Below are 24,313 nucleotides of genomic sequence, written 5' to 3'. Positions count from 1 at the left end.
TTCGCCCTCCTCCTCCCCCTCCTCCCCCTCTCTCTTCTCACTGCGGGGCCCAGGGCAGTGGCAGGCGCAGGGGCACGGCCCGAGGCAGTCGAAGGGGCAGGGCCCACCGGGGCAGGGACCGCCGGTGAGAGCCCGCGGCGCTGCGGCCCCCCCCACGACGGGAGGAGGGCGCTTGCGGAGCGGGAGGGGGGCGCGGGGTTTGGGGCCCCCGTGAAACAGGTCTCGGTTCGCGCCCAAGTCCTCGTCTTGCCTCCACAGCACATCCGTCAGCAGCTCCATCGCCTGCGGGGCACACCCCCCACACCATCATCGTCAACAGCAGCAGTCGGAGGAGCATCAGCAGGAGGAGCATCAGCAGTAGGAGCAGCAGTAGTAGTAGCAGCAGCAGTAATAGCAGCATCATCATCATAAGGTTACACACAAAGTGCTTGCCATACATGAACCGCAATACCTTGCTGATCTCGTCAAGGAGCGTAACCATCATGCAAGCTCCGGTCACCCTCGCAGCAGCGGATTTTGGCTAACCATCAAACGAAGACGTTTACCACATCGCGCGCTTTCAGATGCGCTCTGCGGCCGTCTGGAACGCTCTGCTGACACGAGGAAGCCACTGGAGCTATGCACTTTTAAATCGTCTAGATTGAAAATCCATTTCTTTTGAACTGCTTTTTGTGCTTAGTCTGTTGTCCTTCCCCGCACCTCCGATTACCACGGTTGGCTATGTACGGTGCGAAAGAAGTTCAACATAGAGCAGCAGTCAGAGTAGCATCAGCCGCAGCAGTAGTAGTAGCATCAGCGGCAGTACCATCATCAGCAGTAGTAGTAGCATCATCAACAACAGCAGCACCATCTGCTTCATCGTCATCATCATCCTGAGCATCAGCATTGTCAGTATTGACTGAATCTCCGTTCTCATCAATAACAGCACCCGTGTTATTATACAGCCGCCCCATAGCAATGACACACCACCATCAGCATAAGAAGTGGCAGTGACAGCAGCAGCGGCATCATCATCATCCATCATCAAGAGCAGATGACATCACAGCCGTCGTCATCCATGTTCGATCCACTGCTGGATGAATGTTTCTGTCTCATCTTCACGGGTCTCACCTTAGCATTGGCCAACCCATGACATCATCATAAACGCGAGCCCGTGTCCTCTGCGTCTGCCGCTCCATGCAGAAATCTGTGAGACACCAGATTAGATATTTATTTTTAAACTTCATTGTACTTTTTTTTTACCTTCCCATTATTTTATTCCAACTGTGCCCTTCGACCTTCGTGTCACGAGACGAAGAATCCATCCGGAACTCTCGCGGACCAGTGTATTATTGCCACGTCACAGAAACGGCCCGTGGAAGTGGATAACGCAGAAGCACTTCTGAGGTCCCTTACCAAAGTGTCCCTGTTTATTCCACACGCTAGGGGGCGCGGCACTTTCCCCACTAGCGCTGCTTCAGAGAGAAATGCTCGTGGCACTGAGCCAGTGATATACATTCCACATTCCTATGGCGGGGGTGGGTATATTTATATCGGTCAACAACAGCGTACACAAGACGTAAACATTTCACGAGGATCGAACGAGCATCCGGCCTGTTTTTAAGCAGCAAATCCATCGACCGGTTTCGACTTTTCCCAGTCTCGTCAGCAGGGTTGTAACCCGTTGTGCAAACTCTGCTGGGTTTATAAGGTTACACTCGTTACACACAACGTGCTTGCCACAAATGAACCACAATACCTTGCTGACCTCGTCCAGGAGCTGAAACTATCACCACGCGAACTCCGGGCATCCTCACAGCGGATTGTGGCAAGTCATCAAACAAAGACGGTTACCGCATCGCGCGCTTTCAGACGCGCTTCTGCGGCACTCTGGAACGCTCTTCCTTCCGATATTAGGAAGCCACTGGAGCTGTGAACTTTTAAATCATCTAGATTGAAGACTCATTTCTATCGAACTGCTTATTGTGTGTATGTTGTTGTCCTTCCCCCGCACATTCGATGAGCATGGTTGGATAAGTGCGGTGCGAAAGAAGTTCAACATACGTACATGCAGCGGACACGAATAAAACATCGACCCTCATAGACGTTATTCGATCCGTCAATGATTCGATTCCACCATTCCACCCTCACGACGCAATCATAGTAGTCACGCCTCCTCGCTTTTGACATTCCTCCTCAAAGACACTGGTGGTGGGACCGTCAACCACATCATCAGAACATCACCACCAGGCCGATGATGCACCAAAACTCCTTCATTGATTGAACATGGAAGATGCAGCCACAGTGGTGCGATTGTGGCCATGCAACCAAAACGATGGACCCATTTATTAAACCCACGGAGATACATAAAGACTCAGAGATACACAGAGACTCATAGAGATACATAGAGACTCATAGAGATACACAGAGACCTATAGAGATACATTAAAGACAAGTCACTGTCGTCAACTGTGGCCATGCACCCCAGCTAAGGACCGCACAGTGACCCACTGCGGCCTGCGCTCCCTCGACGGAGGAGGAAGAGCGACACGTCTCGAACCCTCTCGCTGCTGAAGCCCTCTCGTCATGGCCAGCAGCAGCAGCAGCAACAGACTTCGTCGTATCGCTCCTGGACATATGGTTGCTCACACGCAAGAATGGAATTACATTTCAAAAGTTTGGATGCTTAGATTCTAATTCTGCCACTGATGTCAGCGATAGCTGTGAATAGCACAGTGCGCTAACCACTGCACCACCGCTCCCCCATCAAACACCCTCTCACACCGTACAAAGACAAGTTATGAGTAAACAAAGAGTATAACTTCGAAGCAACCGAATACAGCAATTTAAATGTAAATATGCATTTTATATTTACACGAATTTTGGAAACATTGAATTCTGCTCTTACCAGTCAACGCGTTTGTATTCGGGTCTCCACACAGGCGATTACCATGCAGTGCAGTTCATCAGCCTATCGGACTTCCCACACTTAACGAACGTCACCGTCAGCCATGATCAACCCACTGCTGAATGAAGGCCTCCCCCGCCGGGTTGTGGCCAACGCTCGCGGCTCTAGCGCACACCCCGAGCGTGGGATAGCGGTGATGGTCGTGGCTACCACGCTGCACGCGGTTGCCTGTAACCCAGCACTGTGGAGGCAGCGGCAGCGAAGGAGTTGGTGAATCGTACACAGAAGTTGTCGAGGAGGAGGAAGAGGTGCCACCATACCCCGTGGCTCGCCAGGAGAAGGCGGTACGGTAAAAACAAATGCGGGCTTCACTTGCTCCATCTGTATGGGGATAGAGTGTTTCCCCCTCGCACGTGAGCATGAGTTTGCTTCGGTTGCTTCGGTTTCCTCCAACATGTAAACGCTCTCGATTTAAAGCTTTCGTGACTGCAGGGATTCATCTTCTTGGCTCTTTCAGTAAAGTCACGTAGAAGGGATTTTACCGAAAGAACCAAGAAGATGTAAACGCTCATTAGTTGTGCTGATAACACCATACACAGAGGACCACAGAGCTGGGGCAGTCGTTGTTAGTGCCGGCTCCTCACCGCGTGGCTGCTGCTGCTGCCTTCCCCCCTCGTGTGTATGTTGAACTTCTTTCGCACGGTACGTAGGCAACCGTGCTTATCGGGTGTGCGGGGGGAGGACAACAAACTGAACACAAAAAGCAGTTCTAAAGAAATGAGTTTTAAATCTCGACGATTTAAAAGTGCATTGCTCCAGTGGCTTCCTAATATCAGAAGTCAGAGCATTGCAGACGACCGCAGAAGCGCGTGTGAAGCGCTCAATGCGGTGACCGTCTTTGTTTCGATGGTTAGCCAAAAGCCGCTGCTGCCAGGATGACCGCAGTTTGTGTGAACTCCGCTCATCCTCGCAGCTCGTCTGTGGTTCCTCCTCCTGACGCCTCTGGCCGATAACACCTCAATATACAGAGGACTGCAGAGCTTGGATCATTGTTAGTAACGCCGGCTCATCGCCACGTGGCTGCCGTTGCTGCTGCTGCTGCCTTCACGCGCGTCTGTGGTTCCTCTTCCTCGCTCCACTGAGTCGTCCACTCTCTTTGTTCGAGAGAGAGCGGATTCTGGGTGGCGCCGCGCGTTGAGTTATCAATTGTGGCCATGTCGCTTCTGACAAAGAGCTGTGTAGCTAAGTGGGCTTTAGCTGCTAAAATAAAAATGTAGGTGTATTCGTATTTTAGTGATTTGCCTACCTTTCCTATACTGTGCACTGCTCTCGTGTTGAGTTTTGTTTGTTGTTGTAATGTTCTGAACCGCCCCTTCTCGACATCTCTATAACTTCTCGTATTCATCCAGTATAAATGCATTAAAGACATGTTGTATGTATGTAGACCTTCTTTTGCACCGTACGTAGTCTAACCGTGCTAATCGGAGGTGCGCAAAAATGCAACACATTCGTAAATGACATTGTGCGGCCTTGGCAACGTTTGGGGCAATGATCCTTCATCATAGGACACGTGACAGTGTTATTTACGAATGTGTTGAGTGTTTATTTCTTAACGGTCGATGCAATGATCATGTCTCTAACCCGCGTGCTTCTTCGGTGTGTCATTGTCTATCTCAACCATTCACATACACCAACTAATTAATATCTAATAACAATTATAATATATAAAACATGTGATATTATCATTCACATATAGTATGGATACACACATACCCACCACGCCACCATTATTTCAGCACGCGAACTCGGAAGAGGCTTTGCTCCTTTTTGTGACTTATTAGCAGTCAGGCATTCAGCTAAAAGTGAACCGACTAAGCTGTCAGTAAAGTACTGCGTTGTATTTGACGTACTCTACTCGGAAATGTAATATTTAGTGTAACTAATATAGATAACATACGTGTGTAGCGACTGTTACCTCATGTGCTGTCACGTAAATAGGTGTGTGTGTGTCATCAGGCAATGCGGCACGGTACTCACATTCTCACTTCTGTGCCTTGTAAGCGGTTGTACGAGTCCGAGGTGACGTTGAGCCGCACGCAGTCAAAGTCTTGCAGTGACTGCCGGGGCAAGTGCTGTTAGCGAGCACCTATTGATGCGCCAATAGAACTCGCGGTACGTAATGGACACGGCCACGCAATCTCCGCACGCTCATACGCACGTGCACACGGAAACCACAAGGAGAGAAGTTGCCCCGTAAAGACTGTTGAGAGGCTCTGAGGGGCAAGTGCTGTGAGCGAGCAGCGATGGATGTCGCACGGCTCGCGATGGAGGCGGCCTGGCCAACGTCACGCCCCGGCCGCCTTCGTCTCCCCCAGTGCTGACGCTTACAGATCGCACCGGGTACTCATTGAAGGCACACACATACACATACACACACATACACACATACACACATACACATACACACATACACACATACATACACACATACACACACACACATACACACACACAGACACACACACAGACACATACACACACAACAACAACAACAACCGCCATTCGCCACTAAGTGGCGGTGACGTCACCACGACGCTTGTGCCAGGCCATGTGCACCTTGAGGCCACGTGAAGTGTCGAACGCCCGCTGGCAGGAGGTCACGGGGCAGACCCAGGTGCCACGGGTCGACTGACCGAGATGACCGAGATGACTGGCTGATGCACCACCTGTGCCCCCTACTGTACCAACTTGCTGTGCTTTAGCCACCCGGCGCTCCGCTCGTTGTTGTGAGCGTCGCTCCTCCGCCCTCCGTTGTTGTTGGAGGGCGACTGCCTCCAACTGCCCAGTAGCGTCCTTCACGAGCCTCCTCCACAGAGGCCGATCTTGACACCGCTGGTACCAGTCATCGGCAAGTCCACTCAGCTCCACGTCCTCCTGTACCACATCACTCCATCTCTTCTCTAGCCCGTGCCGCGCCCGTTTAGCCCCCTCGATCCGGCCGAACAAAAGCTGTTTAGGCATGCGGTGGCTGGGCATGCGGGCTACATGACCCAGCCAACGTAGCCTTGCCTGCCGGAGGAGCTCACCGATGGGACTTTGCCCAGATCTTTCAAGGATTTGTGAGCTCCTCACACAATCCAGCCTGGTTAAACCCAGGATGGATCGTAGGCAGGTCAGCCTAAATGTTTCCAACCGGCGAAGATGCTCCATTAGGGGAGTCCACGTTTCGCAAGCGTAGAGAAGGGAGGGATTGACTGGCCGAGAAGACCTGAAGCTTCGTGCGGAGCGACAGACCAGGTAGCTTCCACACAGCGTTAACACATACACACATACACACCTGCAAATACAAGCACATGTACGCTACATGTACATAGATGCCGTACACATACGAAGACAAATATCCCCCGTGTAGTCTTAACAAACTTTTGAGGCAAGTGCTGTTAGCGAGCACCTATGCAGGCTGGAAAGGCACACGCGGGGGTGGGCTAACACTACGCCCGGCCGCCTTTGTCTCCCCAGTGGCGATGTTTTTACATACCGCAACAGGTACTCATTTGAGGTTGAGACGACCCAGGGGACGCCCAGCACCGGTTCAGAAAATCGTCACCGGTTGTTGACCGAACGGGAATCGAACTTGGGTCGCCGGGGTGCATAGCGCAGCACGCTAACCGCCGCACCACCGCTCCCCCACACGTACACACGCACTGACACATACACACGGACACACCGCTACACACGCACAAAGCACTTCCATGCCCCATGTTCCTCTCTGTGTCGCTTGCAACAGAGCGACGTTGAAGGGTCAGACACTCCAGAAAACCACAGCCCAGGGTTCGAGTTCTCCTTTGGGGCTCCCCCGTCCTACAAAGTCCGGCCACTCCACGCGCAGGTGGTGCCCTGCGTGAGGCAGTACAGCAATTAGGTTGCTGAGGTGTGGCACCTGCATACCGAGGTTGAGTGAAAACCCCCCAACACCGCGTCATTCCACCTCCGTACTTCCACCCCAAGATCAAAATAAATGTATTGCTTTCAAAACTAAAACTATTTTTTTAAAATAAAGGAATTAGACAAATTTGCCAAGAAGACATCAGGATCCTCGTGAAAATGAGGCTAGAGGGAGAAAAAGGGCAATATCCCGAAACGCCGCCAACTCTATACTATATAGATTTCCTTTGAAGGTCACAGGCGTGCTACTGATGAACGTGGATTTGGAGAATTACACCGACAGAGAGAGGGGCACACGGATGAGAGAGCACACGCAGGTTGAGACAGCAACATCATCTTCACATGGCAAGAAGCGTGAGTGAGTGAGCTTGGGGTATGCCCCGTCGTGAGAAGGGACGAGGAGGCCCTGTTACCGAGACGTCGTGAGAAGGACGAGGAGGCCATGTGACCGAAACGTCGTGAGAAGGGACGGGAGGCCCTGTGACCGAGACGTCGTGAGAAGGACGAGGAGGCCCTGTGACCGATACGTCGTGAGAAGGGACGGGGATGCCCTGTGACCGAGACGAACGCTGGAGTGGCAGCCAAAGTCGGGAAACATGCCAGAGAGAGTTTGGCCACCGCGGAGATGAAGCAATGAAATCAGCCGGTGTCGAGGAGCGAAATTGATCATTACCTGGCGAGATCATGCGAGATGGCTAGGGGAGGTGTTAATTCAGCAGTCCAATAATGGCTTGATAGTGGCTGATAACGCTGATGCTGCTGCTGATGTATGGAATGCTCGACTTTCAATCAGAAGCTTGGGAGTTGAAATCAAATCCCAGTTGGGGGTGTTAACCCAACCCACCATTCCACTATGGTCGCTAAAACTATTACCACTTTTAATTTGAAGCTTTCGTGACTGCAGGAATTACTCTTTGGTCGCATCTGAGAAAGAGCGATGTAGCTCAGTGGGATTTAGCTGGCAAAATAAAAATAGTTGAGAGTTGTAGATTCATCGCTCCGCATCTCAGTCCCCACACCCCGCCCCGCCGTGGGAACGTGGAATTTACACCGCTCTCTCTCTCTCTGAGTAAGGTAGACAGACCACTGCGACTTGTCTCTGGTTACTGCAATAATTCAACACTGCCGGCGCGTCGTGGTGAGCGCCCTACACTCGCAAGTGCAGAGGTTACCGGCTCGATTCTACCTCCCGGCGCGGCAGTTGAAACAGCTGTGCAAGGTCCCTTGAACCCCCGCCGCCTCTGTCCGCCCGACATTGTAAATGGGTTCACTGGAGTTAGTCCATCACCAGGGTCGTGGTGTAAAGTGTGGGTACACGTGTGTACGTGTGTACGTCGCATTGCGTTTTTTGTTTGAACGGGGCCTGCCTCCATGGTTTAACGGAGTGCTGTCACGAACATCATCTGGTTTGTGTTTAACAGGCCACGCACTGCTGAGGAGACCCAAAACATCTATTTTACATTATTATTTTTTGTGATTTGATTACCTTTCCTATACATTGAACTCAAATAGTTGTTTTGTATTGTTTGTTGTCATTTTCTGACCCACCCCCAAAGGACATCAGTGAAAAACAGCTTCATACCTCATCGGATCGAGTCTCTAGGGGCAGTCTATGGAGAGCGTCTGTAGCAGTGGTTCTCAACCTCGAGCTCCCTCTAAATGGAGCCGGCTTCCGCCAAGCAGTGGCGCGAGCAGACAATTGCAGGGCCGCGCCTTGACCCAGGGATTGGACGCAATCCGCAGGTGCGGTCTGCATTGGCCGCTCTCTACGACCGTCATTGCGGGGGGGGGGGGACATCACAGCGCTGCGGTGTAGAGAACGGGCCGAGCAGATGAGTGCCTCTGTAGGAATACCGACGACGACGATGATAATAATTATTTCATTAAACTAAGGGCGGAGAAAAGGAGAACTCTTGTCAGCTTCCTTGCGTTATCTTCAGGATACATGGTGATGCATGGTTTGTCCCAATCACTGCCCCAGAGACGCATCCACTCCCCACTGTGTGTGTACGCATGTGTGTTTACGTGTGTATGTGTGTAGGTGTGTGTGTGTAGGTGTGTGTGTGTGTGTTTACGTGTGTATGTATATGTGTGTAGGTGTGTGTGTGTTGGTGTGTGTGTGTTTACGTGTGTATGTATATGTGTGTAGGTGTGTGTGTGTTGGTGTGTGTGTGTGTTTACGTGTGTATGTATATGTGTGTAGGTGTGTGTGTCTATAGCAAAGGCGACCAGGCGTGGTGCTGGCCACCTACCACCTCGTGTGCCGAGGCGGCCTTTATCGGTGCTACTCGCTAACATCACTTGCCCCAACAGTCTGCCAATGTTAATCGGGGCATCGTTGTCCTGTCTATACGCTGCGTGTGTGAAGATGGTAGAAGAGCGGTGGTGGAGCGGGTTGCGTGCTGTGCTGCCAACTCGGCGACCCAAGTTCGAGCCCCGTTCGTGGCCACCAACACCAGTGACGATTACCTTGACCGGTATTCTTGGTTCTTTCTACCTTAACCGGCCCTGGGCCTGCCCTAGGTCGAGTCAGCCTCAAATGAGTACTTGGTACGATGTGTAACACACCGCCAGTAGGGAGACAAAAGCGGCCAGGCGTGGTGTTGGCCACCCACCCCATCGTGAACCGTTCCGGCCTTCATAGGTGTTCGCTAACCGCACTTGCCCTAAAAGTCCGTTAAGGCTACAAGGGGGATATTTGTCTTGTGTGTTTACATGTTGTGTATTTGTGTGTGTACATGTTGTGTGTACATGTTGTGTGTATTTGTGTGTGTACATGTTGTGCGTTTGTGTTGCTTAAAGGAACTGGACTGGTAAGGGAATGGCAGCCAAAGGAGGGAACGCGTTCCAGGGAGTGGTGACGGTGGTGGTGGTGACGGTGGTGGTGGTGACGGTGATAGTGGTGGTGACGGTGATAGTGGTGGTGACGGTGGTGACGGTGGTGGCGGTGACGGTGATGGCGGTGACAGTGATGGTGGTGACAGCTCTTGGCGATGGTCGGGGTGATGACGATGATCACGTGCCGTTGTTCGCACACACAGCGGGAAGGCAGCAGCAGCAGCCAGGCGGTGGTGCGCTGGCGCTACCAACAATTGCCCAAGCTCTGCGGTCCGCCATATATTCAGATGTTTTCAACCATTTAATGAGCGTTTAAACTGGGATTATATTTGTATGACGACCTTGTTGGTGGTCATAGGAGTCGTGATAATGACGATATACTTGATGATGACAACACATTAACTACAAAGTAACCTGTGAAGGCCGGCGCAGCGCACGAGGGGGTGATTGGACAGCACCACGCCCGGCCGCCTTAGTCTCCCTAGTGACGGTGTTTACACACTAGGTACTCATTTGAAGCTAAGTCGACCTAGCGGAGGCCTAGGACAGGTTAAAATATCCACAACTGTTCATTGGTTGTGAGCGGAACCTCCCGATCGTGGTGTCTGTGTTTCTCACGCAGCGCGCTAACCACCTGCACCGCACAACACAAAGATGGTGCCGCGTACTGTCGCCTTTAACGGACTGTTGGGGCAAGGGCTGCCGGAAAGCAGCACATGAGGTGGATGGGTGGGTGGTCAGCATCACGCCCGGCCGCCTTTGTCTCCCTAATGGCGGCCTCAGTGTCTCCCCCCCCCCTTGTACCTGGGCGCCCGTGGCCGCATATTTGCGTCTAATGGCGAGCGGCACAAGGGGGGGCATTGTGAGCAGAGGCTCCCACTGGGGGAGGGGGCGCGGGGGTGGGGAGGGGGGTCAAGGGGAGGGGCTGTGAGGAACAAGGGGAGGGGCTGTGGGGGGATATAAAACATGGGCAGGACCACAGATGGCTGTTATTTATTTATTTGTCTGTCCTATGGAAGGCAGCGACGTGGTTCTTGAGAAATGCGTTGAGGTTTTCGACAAAGGGGGGGGGGGGGTAAGAAGGAAGTTTGGAGGCCTCGTGTAAGGCCGCGGCTTGCTCCTTGTTATTCATCAGGGACACTATTATGATTTCGCTCGTTTACCAAGGAAAGCCTCACTGAGTCTCATGACTCATTTTCAGGAGGGTCTTGCCCAGATTTCCCAGACAGGGGAGGGGGTTGATGTTGCTGCTACTTTTCTGTGCGTAAATCCCAATGAAGAGATTTGCTGGGAATTTTTCAGAATTATTTGGCCAATAACAGTTTTCAATACCAGTTACCAATACCAGTTCCATGGTGTGCTTGTGTTTTTAGATCTGGGAGCACGACACCAGAGGGAACCCAAGGGAATCCAAACACACAAACACGAGGAGAACAAACCCCGCGCGGAAGGCGCCCGAGTCACGATTCGAACCCAGGAGCTCCTTGCTGTGAGACACAAACGCCAACACTGCGCTGCCACGCTGACGCCCTATCCAAGTAAACAACCACAAACTCAACACATTCGTCAATAGCACGCTTTTTTTTCAGAATTATTTTTTTTTTTCAGAATTATTTGGCCAATAACAGTTTTCAATACCAGTTACCAATACCAGTTCCATGGTGTGCTTGTGTTTTTAGATCTGGGAGCAGGACACCAGAGGGAACCCAGGGGAATCCAAACACACAAACACGAGGAGAACAAACCCCGCGCGGAAGGCGCCCGAGTCACGATTCGAACCCAGGAGCTCCTTGCTGTGAGACACAAACGCCAACACTGCGCTGCCACGCTGACGCCCTATCCAAGTAAACAACCACAAACTCAACACATTCGTCAATAGCACGCTGGCCTTGAAAGGAAACAAATGGGCAACATTTCGTGTAATGTCGCTTGCTTTGAAGAAGTCGATCATTGTCTGAATGTATGCGCTACGAACCCAGCAGCCGGAGTTCGATTCTCGCTCGCGACCAACAACAGTGGCGAATATTTGAACATTTCAAAAGCCTCCCCTAGGTCGACTCAGCCTATAAATAAGTACCTTGTGCGGTGTGTAAACATCAGCACTGTGGAGAAAAAGGTGACCCCGTGTGGTGCTGACCACCAACTCTCTCGTGTGCCGGCCTTCACAAGTGCTCGCTAAACTGCACTTGCCCCAAATGCCTGTGAAGGCTACACGGAGGGGTCTTTGTGTTTGGCTTTGTCTCATAGATAGGTGATAGGTGGGAGTAAGCGAGCGGGTCCCAGTGAGTGGCACGTGGTCTACACAACACCCTCTTGGCAAGCGCCGCTTTCCATATCGACTCTTCAACAGCAAAACGCAACGTATTAGTTCAGCTCAATACCACCGCGGCTATTACAAATAGGACACTGCACTACTCTATAGATATACACACGTGTAACCTTGCGGGCAATGGCCCCTCCTTCATGGCACGTTTCCACTCACGGTCGCCGGATTTATAATAGTATAGTGCAGTGCGCTAACCACAGCGCACTCCCCCCCACTCTGCTTAAGAACATTCCACTCAAGACGTCTCGTGAATCCATCCACCGCCTCTTGAGCCTTCTGCTTCAGAGGCAGAGCCTCGCTTGTTGAATTAAACACGCTTGCCAATGATAAACACCCCTTAAACGATGATGGAAATGGCACTTTTGGTTATATAATGCAGTCCCGTCGAGTCTCAAGACTTCTTGGCCAATTCCTGCCGGAGGAGGGTTTGGTCGATTCGTTTTGTCAGCAGTAATATATTTACTCGCTTACGAGAATAACGCAATGTGTCAACTTCGATGATGATCATGATTACTGTGGTGGTAATGGTGATCGTGGTGGTTGACGATGACAATGATATTGTGGAGGTGATGACGGTAGGAGTTGTGTGGGTCACTTATGTGATTATATTGTGTAGAAGTGATGTTTGTGATGATGGCGGTCTGCTCAGGCTATGATAGTGAGTGGGGGGGAGCGGTGGTGTAGGGTTAGCACGTAGCGCTATGAACCCGGCCACCCGAGTTCGATTCTCGCACACGGAAAACACTGGTGACGATATATTCAACCGGTCCTAGACCCTCCCCTAGGTCGACTCAGCCTCAAATTAATACCTGGTGCGGTGTGTAAATATCGCCACTTGGGTCCCGTTACAGCCTCGTGAACAGCACTTACCCAAAAGTATGTTAAGCCTATACGGGGGATCTTTGTCTTTGTGTGAGATGGTGACTATGTATTGTTGACTTTGATGATATTTGTGGTGGTGGTGGTGATGATGGTGGTGGTTGTGATGTTTAAGATTATGATGGTGGCGGTGCTTATGTTATAAGTGATTAAAACTGTAACAAATATTCACAAGAGTGGCACCGACGAAGACCACGGTCTGCTGTATAGCCTACGCAGACTGTTAACCTGACCGCCTGTGTCTCCCCAGTGCTAGGTGGAGGCCCAGGAGCGGATAAAATGTTCGTGAGCGTAAATAAAACTTGAGGTCGCCGGGTTCGTAGCGCAGTGCGCTAACCAGTGCGCCACCGCTCCCCACGACTATAACTGCACGCGCAGCGACATCCAGAGCGCATTTTGCACGAGAAACGCAGCTTCACCCCCACCTCTCACACCCCCCCAACCCCCCAACCACCCCTCACACCCCCCTCCACACCCCCCGCGCCCCCTCCCCCAGTGGGAGCCTCCGCTCACAATGGCCCCCCTTGTGCCGCTCGCCATTAGACACAAATATGCGGCCACGGGCGCCCAGGTATACGGGGGGGGGGGGCACTGAGCCCGCCATTAGAGAGACAAAGGCGGCCGGGCGTGATGCTGCCCACCCACCCATCTCGTGTACCGTTGCCGGCCTTCATAGACGCTCTTCGCTAACACCGCTTTCCCCAAAAAGTCCGTGAAGGCTATACGGGGGATCTTTGTCTTTGCGTGTCACTGTGTGTCACTGCGTGTCACTGTGTGTGTCAGCGGCGTGGTGAGGCCACCCGAGTTCGCTTCCTGCTCACCATGAACATCGGCGACGAATATACGAAATGGTCCCGGGCCTCCCCGAGGTCAACTCGGCCTTAATTGTGCGCGACACAAGTGACCTGTAGTATTACTCTGTGCTTCTTTCGTTAAAGTCACGTAGGTAGAAAACTAAAAATAGATCTTCAGGTGGAAGACGGTCGCTTGTTGTTGCGATCGAAACGTCGTGATCTATTTTTCTACCCACGTGACTTTATCGAAAAAACCAAAGAGTATAGATTCCTGCAGTCACGAAAGCTTCAAATCAAGATTTTACACGGATAATTATTGAGTATCTGGTGCGATGTATAACCAGCAGCATTGGGGGAGACAAAGGCAGCCGCGCGCGGTGTTATCCACACCACCTGCACATGCGCTGTTCCTACCCCTTTAGCCAGGGTAACGCATTGGGACCCCTTTAGCCAGGGTAACGTATTGGGACCCCTTTGGCCAGTGTAACGCATTGGGACCCCTTTAGCCAGGCAAGGTAACGCATTGGGGCTCATGTAGGCACGGTAACGCATACGGGACTCCTTAGGCCCGGGTAAGGCAGGTAAAGGCATTGTGTTTGTGTATTGATCCTTGGAGAGGCGAGTGGAGAGGGGGGTCGGTAATGAAGATCCAGGAAAGACGCTCTAGCCCCCACCCCAACCCCCCCCCCCTTAACACCAAAGACAAAGAAAGATCCCACGTATAGCCTGAACAGACTGGTGGGGCAAGTGCTGTTAGCGAGCAGCACCTAAGAAGGTCGGCACTTGGGCACACGAGGGGGTGGGGTGGCCAGCAACCACGTCCGGCCGCCTTTGTCTCCCCAGTGGCGATGTCGACATTGCACCAGGTACTCATTCAAGGCTGAGTCGACCACCGGTGTTGTGAGCAGAAATCGAACTCGCAAAATCGGGGTTATAGCGCAGCGTGCTACGAATACACGAGTACATTTATACTCACACACAGGTATCCACTCACACGTGTATACTCACACAAGTATCCACACTCACACACACACATCTATACTCACACACAGGTATCCACACTCACGTGTATACTCACACAAGTATCCACACTCACACACACACATCTATACTCACACACAGGTATCCAATCACACACAAGTATACTCACACACCTATACTCACACACACCTATACTCACACAGGTATCCACTCATACACAGGTATCCACTCACACACACAGGTAGCCACTCACACGTGTATACTCACACATCTATACTCACACACAGGTGTCCACTCACACAGACACATCTATACTCACACACGTGTATACTCACACAGGTATCCACTCACACACATCTATAATCACACACATCTATACTCACACATCTATACTCACACAGGTGTATACTCACACACGTGTATACTCACACACGTGTATACTCACACATCTATACTCACACACAGGTGTCCACTCACACAGACACATCTATACTCACACAGGTGTATACTCACACAGATATCCACTCACACAGGTATACTCACACATCTATACTCACACACAGGTATCCACACTCACACAGACACATCTCTACTCACACATCTATACTCACACAGGTATCCACACTCACACACAAGTATACTCACACAAGTATACTCACACTCACACACACACACAGGTATACTCACACACAGGTATACTCACACAGGTAGCCACTCACACAGGTATACTCACACGTGTATACTCACACACAGGTATTCGCACTCACACAGACACATCTCTACTCACACACAGGTGTATACTCACACAGGTATCCACTCACACACATCTATACTCACACACATCTATACTCACACACGTGTAAACTCACATAGACACATCTATACTCACACAGGTATCCACACTCACACACAGACACAAGTGTAATCCACACTCACACAGACACATCTATACTCACACAGGTGTATACTCACACACATCTATACTCACACACAGGTATCCACTCACACAGACACATCTATACTCACACACATCTATACTTACACGTGTATACTCACACGTGTATACTCACACACAGACACATCTATACTCACACACGTCTATACTCTCACACACGTGTATACTCTCACACAGGTATCCACTCACACACAGACACAAGTGTAATCCGTGCAGGCAAAGCGACTGAAGTGGGAGCTCCTGCACTCTCGCTCGAAATGTCAAGAGCCGTGGGCCCCCTCCCCCAACCCCCGACCCAAGCCCTCCATCATCAACATCTCTGGCAGCCATGGTCAATCCACTGCTAAACCATGGCAGTCGCACATACCTGATGCACACATTGAAAATTAAAAACTCTCCATGTAAGTACGAATGTTTAATTTATTTCGCACCGTACGGAGCCAAACGTGCTAATCGGAGGAGCGGGGGAAGAACAACAAACAAAACACAAAAATAAGTTCTATAAAAAAAAGATTTTCCATCGAGGTGATTTAAAAGTGCAGAGCCTCCAGTGGTTTCCGAGCATCGTAAGGAAGAGCGTTCCAGACGGCCGCAGAAGCAACGCATCTGAAAGCGCCACGCGACGCGGTGACCACCGCCTTTGTTCGATGGCAGCAGCCAAAATCCGCGACTGCTGCGAGTTGACGTGGTGGTGGTTAATGCTCATGGACGAGATCAGCAAGGTATCGTGGTTCATTTGTGGCAATCACTTTGCGTGTAACGAGTGCGACTGTCATCATCCACAGCAGACCTGAAAAGCAGAACGATACACTCTGCTTGTCCCGTATGAATTGTGTTGAACTTCTTTCGTACCATACGTAGCCAATCGTGCTAATCGCAGAGGCTGCAATTATAATGATTCCAAGAACACAGGATGAGATGTTACTATCCTTTGTGCAAGCACTTCCAAGAGTTCATGAACAATGAGCCTGGGTGAAATTTGGGGAGCGCATCGTCAGTAGTGAACATTTGGTTCCTAGGGTGTTTCGGCCTTTCATACTATACATCCTCCCCAAAGGCGGCCAGCGACAGGGTGATCAATGCTACGCTTGCGTCCCATTCCCAATTAGTCATAGGAGTTGACTTGTTGTTGATAGCCAACATCCCATGATGAATTTCCCAGATGAACGACATTGATCTTTATTAGTATTGTACTTAGTATGTTATCGTTATTAGTATTGTACTTAGTGTGTATTGGTTATTAGTATTGCACTTCGTGTGTTGTCCTTATTAGTATTGTTTTAATCAGTTCGATTCCCGGCCAGCACTTACACCGTCCTAGGACGCCCTCTTCACTGACCGGCGTGGTGAAGTATGGTCAAACAACCCTCGTGATCGAAGGGCTTTGGGACGCCTTCATCCAGCAGTGTATTGACAAAAGGGCGACATTTAGGTTACTAGACTAATCAACATATTGTGAATAATGATATCAATGACTTGTGCTTTCCCATAATTAACATTTTGTTCAATAGTATGTTATAGATGATTAAATATTGTATTATACACTGCGCAGCATTAATTACACATTAACGCTAATTCTTGTCATGTAAACTGCACCACCAAAGTATTTGCGACAATTGTTTTGGGCGGGGTATACTGTAGTTGGCAAAGTACAACCATGAATGTCTGTGTCTCCAACTCTCTGTACTCCACACTGTCAGTCGCTACTCTGTCAGTGAATCTGCATCATCATCTGTGCGTGTCTGGTAAGATAACAAAAAATAGTCTCGTTTTATTTGTATATGTTAAGCGATTTGCTAACCTTCCCTACACTTCGCGTTCCTATCGTGTTTTTCTATTGTTCGTTGTTTTAACTTCCTGACCCACCCCTACTGGACCTATGTGAAAATAACTTTATAGCTCCACGGATTCCTCCAGAATAAATTAATATTCTGATTCTGTGTGTCGATGTCTCATTGTCCCTTTGTGTGTCTCTGTGTCTCTGCCCTCACCGTGTGCCCCTGATGTGTCTCTCTTCTGTGTCTCCGTGTCACTGTTTATTTATGTTGTGATTATCATGACGCTTCTTTAATCAGAAAAGTCAAGGAGCATAAACCATCACGCGAACTCGGTCGAACTTCTTTCGCACCGTACGTAGACAACCATGCTAATCGGAGGTAAGGGGGAAGGACAAACTAAACACAAAATAAGTTCAAAAGAAATTGGATTTCAGTCTCGGTGATTTAAAAGTGCATGGCCGCCAGTGGTTTCCGAACATCGGAAGGAAGAGCGTTCCAGACAGCCGCAGAAGCGCATCTGAAAGCGCGCGATGTGGTGGTTAGCCAAAAGTCGCTGCTGCGAGGATGACAACCGGAGTTTGCATGGTGGTTTATGCTCCTTGACGAGATGAGCAAGGTAAGTTTTGTGGCACCAGTGGTACACCTGCGCCACCCTGCCTCCCCCACGTGATGTGCGAGTCTCTGTCGTTTACCTGTCCATGTGTCTCTCCACTTCTCTATTACCCCTCCTCCCACCCTCACACTTACCCCCGCACCCCTCCCCCCGACCCCCCAACCATTATCCCAGCCCTGGCTCCACTGAAAGCAGCAGTGACTTGCATATATTCAGACTTTTCAGAAATGTTACTATTTTCACTCGATCCGCGAAAATGTTAAATAAATACTGTGTGTAGAGATATGTTTAACCATGTATTACCGCCATCAACCATGACCTATCAAATAACGATGTGCGCCCGATTTCCAGAATAATCTGAAATACCAGAAAAATCTTTACATCGAGAAGCATCGATACAAAATGTTAGTCAATCCGAATGTTTTTTTCGGATTATTCCGAAAAGGAAAACGTCACTTCCGCTACTTTATAGCCAAACAAGTGGCACGCGGCACCGGATGACGCCATTTTTGAGAGCCCGAGGACACGTGCATCGACGCAGCCTCACACAAACGGTCTAACCGAGATCCGAAAATACGAAATGTTTTATTCCGACACAAATACCCAACACATACAACGCATAATCACACGCACATTAAACAATATCTAATTTAAACTGAACTATTTTGGATTTTACCAGTTCAGGCCCACTGAGCTATACAGCTATTTTTCAGAAGCGACCTGGCCACAAATGATAAAGCAACGAAGTGGCTTATCATCATGTGGAAAGTAAAAGCATCCAAATATTCTAAACGCGTGACGTTGATTCTAAATGTGGAGGGAAAAACCGGAAGACCCGGAGAAAAATCCATGCGACCACGGGGAGAGACATGCAAACTCCAAATACACAGGTGTTAAGGTAGTTAACGTCTCGCTACTGTGACGTCAATTTAAAGCACATATAAAGAACTTGACAATATAATAGACACTGTTTGGTTCTTTCGGTAAAGTAATGAAAATAGAAAAAATAATAATAAATCACGACGTTTCGATCGCAACACAAGCAATCGTCTTCAGGTATAAAGCTACAGCAGGAGAAATGCTGAACAAGAAGGGGCTGCTGCAACAAGAGGCTCTATGTTGGTTTGAGGTGGGTGTCACCCAAGGGTGGTAAGTAGGCGTGGTCAGAGATGGAAAGGAGTCCCATCGCCGTACACACGCACAATAGCTGCGCCGGAGGAGACGGAGTGATGATATCCACTCGTGTGCGGGTGCTGGGTTGGATTGTTACTTTTTAGGATCGTGAGGGAATGGCAACGGATTGGGGAGGGATTCATCTCGCAGTGGATTGAGGAAAGAGCCTGCACATTTACAATTAATATATAGCAGATATAGGCATAAACATTAATACTCCAATTTACGTCTCCCCTTTTTACGTCTTTTCACAAATACGTCGTCACTTTAATAATGCCGCTACCCGATTAGCGTCGCCTCAACCCACACTAACGTCGCTGACAGCATCGTCCGTCCTTTCTCGTTTTTCCGTCGCCTCTCAACCTTCGCCTCCACCACGCACCCACTACAATCCTGTACGTCGCTTTGATTTATGTCGTTTCGATATTCGTCGTCGAACTTTTCAGGAATGCATCTCCGACGTGAACCGGGGTATTGCTTTATCACATTATCTGGTGATGATGCTGCAGCATTGTCATTCGTCAATAATAACACGATGTGTGGCATTAACAGGAAAAAAAATATGTAAGCGACGTATCAGGCAATCTCCCTTCCCCAAAGCACATGCAATGTTGCTTTAAAGCTTTCGTGACTGCAGGAATTCATACTCTTTGGGTCTTTCGATAAATCACGTAGACAGAAAAATAATAGATCACCACGTTTCGATCGCAACACAAGCAATCGTCATCAGGTGAAGAAGACGATTTCTTAAACCATGCACATTTTTTGTTCACTCACTGTATACTCAAATAATGTTCATATGCTATGTGGAAGAGCTATTGCCCGAAACGTCACCGATTATCTATAAGCATGTGTATACACGTGCACTAATGATTACTTAGGTTCAAATACAGTCGCATTAAACTCCAACATGCATCAGTCCGTTGTTTGTAATGTTTTTATATAAAAACGATCTTACAATTACTGTACTATACATATGCCTTTCAAGACAAATACAAAGATCCCCCGTATAGCTTTTGTATCTATGTATGTATAACGTTACGTAGGTAGAAAAAACAATAGATCACGACGTTTCGATCGCCACACAAGCGACCGTCTTCACCTGAAGACGGTCGCTTGTCATCTATTATTGTATCTACCTACGTGACTTTAGCGAAAGACCTAAAGAGTATGAATTCCTGCAGTCACGAAGCTTTAAATCGAGAAAACGTCGTTCGCACCGTACGTAGCCACCCGTGCTGATCGGAGGTGCTGGGGAATGAAAACAAGCAGGAACAGAATGTTGGGGAAAGTTGGCGAGTAGCAGCAGCACCTATGAAGGCTTGAACGGCACGCGAGGCGGTGGCCAGCGCCACGCCTGGCCGCCTTTGTCTCCCCGAATGCTGATGCTTTCACACAGTACCAGGTACTCATGTAAGGCTCTGTCTAACTTCGGGAGGTCCAGGGCCGGTTCAGATAATGATCGTTACTTGCGTTGATTGTGAGCGGGAATTGAACTCGGGTCGCCAGGTTAGTTTCACAGTGCGCTAACCACTGCGCCCCCGCTCCCCGTGTAAAACTAAACTATTTTACTTGATCAGGTAAAGCCCACTGAGCTGGGAGCACTTTCTCATAAGGAGCGACTTGGCCACTCGTGATGATGATAGCTCATCATCGTAATGGCTGATATCATCACCACATGTGGGGATTTATAGCAGCAGCAGCAGCAGACAAATATTCTGTCCGCGTGTTGATTGTCAATGTGGAGGGGAGGGGGGGGACCGGAGAAGGAACCCGGAGAGCGATCCACGCTGGGACCACCACGGGGAGAGCGACAGAGAGAAGACGCGAACCCACGCCCTCCTGCGTGCCGGGCGAGGGAGGTTAACATCTCATCGCCACCGCCGAGACGACGTCTCTGCCTACTGGTTAATGAACACGCGTTTGGCTACTGTAGTCGAACGTGCACGAGTGTGAACTTGTTCTAATTCAATTAGTGCATGCTAACACTTGAGACACCTACAGCATATGTATACTTTAATACATATATAATGTATACGACGCATTAATGTCAACATACACACATATTAAAGTTTGACTTAAAACTTTCGTGTCTGCAGGAATTCGTATTCTATGATTCTTTCGGTAGTTCTACTGCTGTATCTTTCTACCTGATGACGATTGATTGTGTTGCGATCGAAGCGCGATTTATTAATTATTTTTCTACCGACGTGACTTTACCGAAAGAACCAAAGAGTATGGATTCCTGCAGTCACGAAAACTTCAAATCAAGATTCTTTCGGAAAAGTGACGTAGATAAAAAAAATGAAGTGAATAAAAAATAATAAAAATATCACGACGTTTCGATCGCAACACATTATTATGTTTTATTCCCTTTATTTTTATTATTTTATTGTTATTATTTGTTTCTATTTACGTGACTTTACCGAAATAACCATAGCATGCACACATATTAATTAACATTACCAAATAATTGATGTTATATCACATTATTTAATGCGTATGGTAATGTAATGCTATCCGGCAGGTGTTGCAGTGATTTATACAATGATTTATATCGCAGTAAACCAGCATTGACCGGCATGGTGAAGTATGGTCAAACGCCATGTCATGGCCGACACGGCGTCATGTGAAACACACACCAACACCAAAAACATAGATACAACATAAACCATCAATGTTTAAGTTAATTAATCAATTAAGTAATCAATTCGTATACCGTATAATACATTAATTACTGTAGTTGATGTATTACCCTGTATTAATTACCAATAAGCTTACAACAAACATATACTGTCTATATCATAGTCACAAATAAAACATATATAGGTAAGATATGCAGGTGAGCACGGAATCCGAATGTAATGACAGTAGAATCTCAAGAAAAGTGTGTCAAGTCGTCATTACACGGACATAAATACACAATTTAAATCGATACGCAATTGACAATATAAATACACAATACGAATGCGTTCTTTCACAATAAAATTTAGCAAATAAAATCGTGAACGCAAAAACAAAACATATCTTCATAAAACTAAACGACAAAGAGACCCCGTGCAGCCTGTAACAGACTGTTGGGCAAGTGCTGTGAGCGAGCAGCACCTATGAAGGCCGGCACGGCACACGAGGGGGTATTGGGTGGCCAGCACTATGCCCGGCCGCCTTTGTCTCCCCGGTGGCGACGCTTACACACCGCACCAGGTGCTCATTTTAGGCTGAGTCGACCGTAACGCCACATACACACGTATATGCTAATGCATTCGTCAATTGCACAGTATATGTGTGGCCTTAATGGGAAATATACAATAGGCAACGTTTCGGGCAATGACCCTCCTGGATTGCAAATACGTAGAGAGGCCAATAGAGAGAGTGGATGATAATAGTTGCAGACTGCACCTATTTACTTACAGTATGGATGTGGCCTGAAGATGAGAATCAGATTTTAAACATGTTTTCTGATGAAGGAGTTTTACATGTACTTACTCTTACATATTTACTAATAGTAGGAGACAAATAGCTTCAATTCCCGTGGATGTAATCTCCAGCGAGACGTCGGTACCGTGAATGTAAATGCGTGAGATCGCTCTCCGACAACAATACCTATGGTGCTGCTGAAGCATGACACCTTTGCTAATTGGCTGTGTCGGGTGGAGAATGGTTTACGACACACATTTTTTACACAACGACCTAACCATTTTTTATATTTATAGAGCGCCGTATCTGTCTTAGCTCACTCAACCCACTCACTCATCCACTCACTCAGAAAGTAAACGGCCAGAACCAGTGGTGGGGGGGGGGGGGACAATTTAAGGAGGTGAGTTTTCCACAGCTCTCACGACTCTGATCGTCTTCTTGGCCAAGTCGATGCGTCCCATAGTCTGTGAGCTGCGCGGTGAAGACAAGCCCTCGCTCACATCACGAACGACTGCACTCTACGCCTGCTCTCCGGCGGACTGGGAAGCGTTCGTCGCGATCCTCTTGAAGTCTTAATCACATGGCGACTCGCAAACGTACACCTGGACTTGTAAAAACATTTTTTTACGATTAAACTATTCTTCATTTTACCAGGTAAGGCCCACTGAGCTATATAGCTATTTTTCAGAATTTACCTGGCCACAAATGACAGCTCAACGAAGTGGCTTATCATCATTTGGACATGTTTCACAGCTAAACACTCTCAACGCATGGACCTAAACGTGGAGGAAAACACCGGAGGACCCGAAGAAAAATCCACACGATCACGGGGAGAGAGAGACACGCAAACTCCAAATATACAGCAGCAGGCGTCAGAGTCGGGATCGAATCGCACGACCTCCTGTAGACCAGGCGAGGTAGTTAACATCTCGCCATCGTGGCGCCCATTATACTTGCCACGCTGTTAAACATAACGAGTCGAGTACACACCTTGCAGGCGGCACAGGTGGACAGGCCACTGCTGCTGGGAAGAGTACAGCTCAGTGGCGGTGCACTCACGTGTCGCGTCACCTACCTCCTTCTCCTCTCCATCTTCTCCTCTGTTTGAGACGACGCACTCCGTGGTGAATCCCGTGTGCGCGTCCCGGAAGGATCTTGCGAGCGAGTGGATGTGAATTGTGGAATATTAATTCACCCGCTCACACGCAAACCAGCGAGCAGCGGGCGATTCCCTCTGTAGGGCACACAGCCCCACGGCAACTAGACACGCACCCACCTACATCACTCACCCCCGCCTTTTCATCAGCACCCACCTATACACCCCCAACCCATTCACCTCTACCAACCCCCACACCCACCGCCTCCATCTCTACTCCCCCATCAATGCACCACCACCTCCATCCAACTCTACAGCCCGAGCCCGTACCCTCTACACGCAGACCTCTGCACCAACCACACATACAACAACACGAGCAGTGTTCTTATTCTTAGAGCAGTGTTCATATTCTTAGAGCAGTGTTCATATTCTTAGAGCAGTGTTCATATTCTTAGAGCAGTGTTCATATTCTTAGAGCAGTGTTCATATTCTTAGAGCAGTGTTCATATTCTTAGAGCAGTGTTCATATTCTTAGAGCAGTGTTTATATTCTTAGAGCAGTGTTCATATTCTTAGAGCAGTGTTCATATTCTTAGAGCAGTGTTCTTATTCTTAGAGCAGTGTTCATATTC

General features: G+C 49.0%; 1 long non-coding RNA gene across 2 annotated transcripts; it reads right to left on the bottom strand.

The window, feature by feature from the left end:
- Positions 1 to 32: 32 nt before the first annotated feature.
- Positions 33 to 23,836, bottom strand: LOC144736675 (uncharacterized). Of its 2 annotated transcripts, none has more exons than XR_013588797.1 (3): positions 23,662 to 23,836; positions 1,111 to 1,186; positions 33 to 282 (listed from the first exon to the last, which is right to left on the bottom strand). It is a non-coding gene; the product is annotated as an uncharacterized LOC144736675 (long non-coding RNA). The 2 variants fall into 2 exon arrangements; XR_013588796.1 differs by lacking the exon at positions 23,662 to 23,836 and adding an exon at positions 4,925 to 5,271.
- Between the last annotated feature and the right edge of the window lie 477 nt (positions 23,837 to 24,313).

The sequence above is a fragment of the Lampetra planeri genome, chromosome 62, assembly GCF_965212315.1.
Source record: "Lampetra planeri chromosome 62, kcLamPlan1.2.h2, whole genome shotgun sequence".
Taxonomy (NCBI): domain Eukaryota; kingdom Metazoa; phylum Chordata; class Hyperoartia; order Petromyzontiformes; family Petromyzontidae; genus Lampetra; species Lampetra planeri.
The sequence above is the reverse complement of the archived record's forward strand: the minus strand, read 5'-3'. Positions and strand labels throughout refer to the sequence as shown.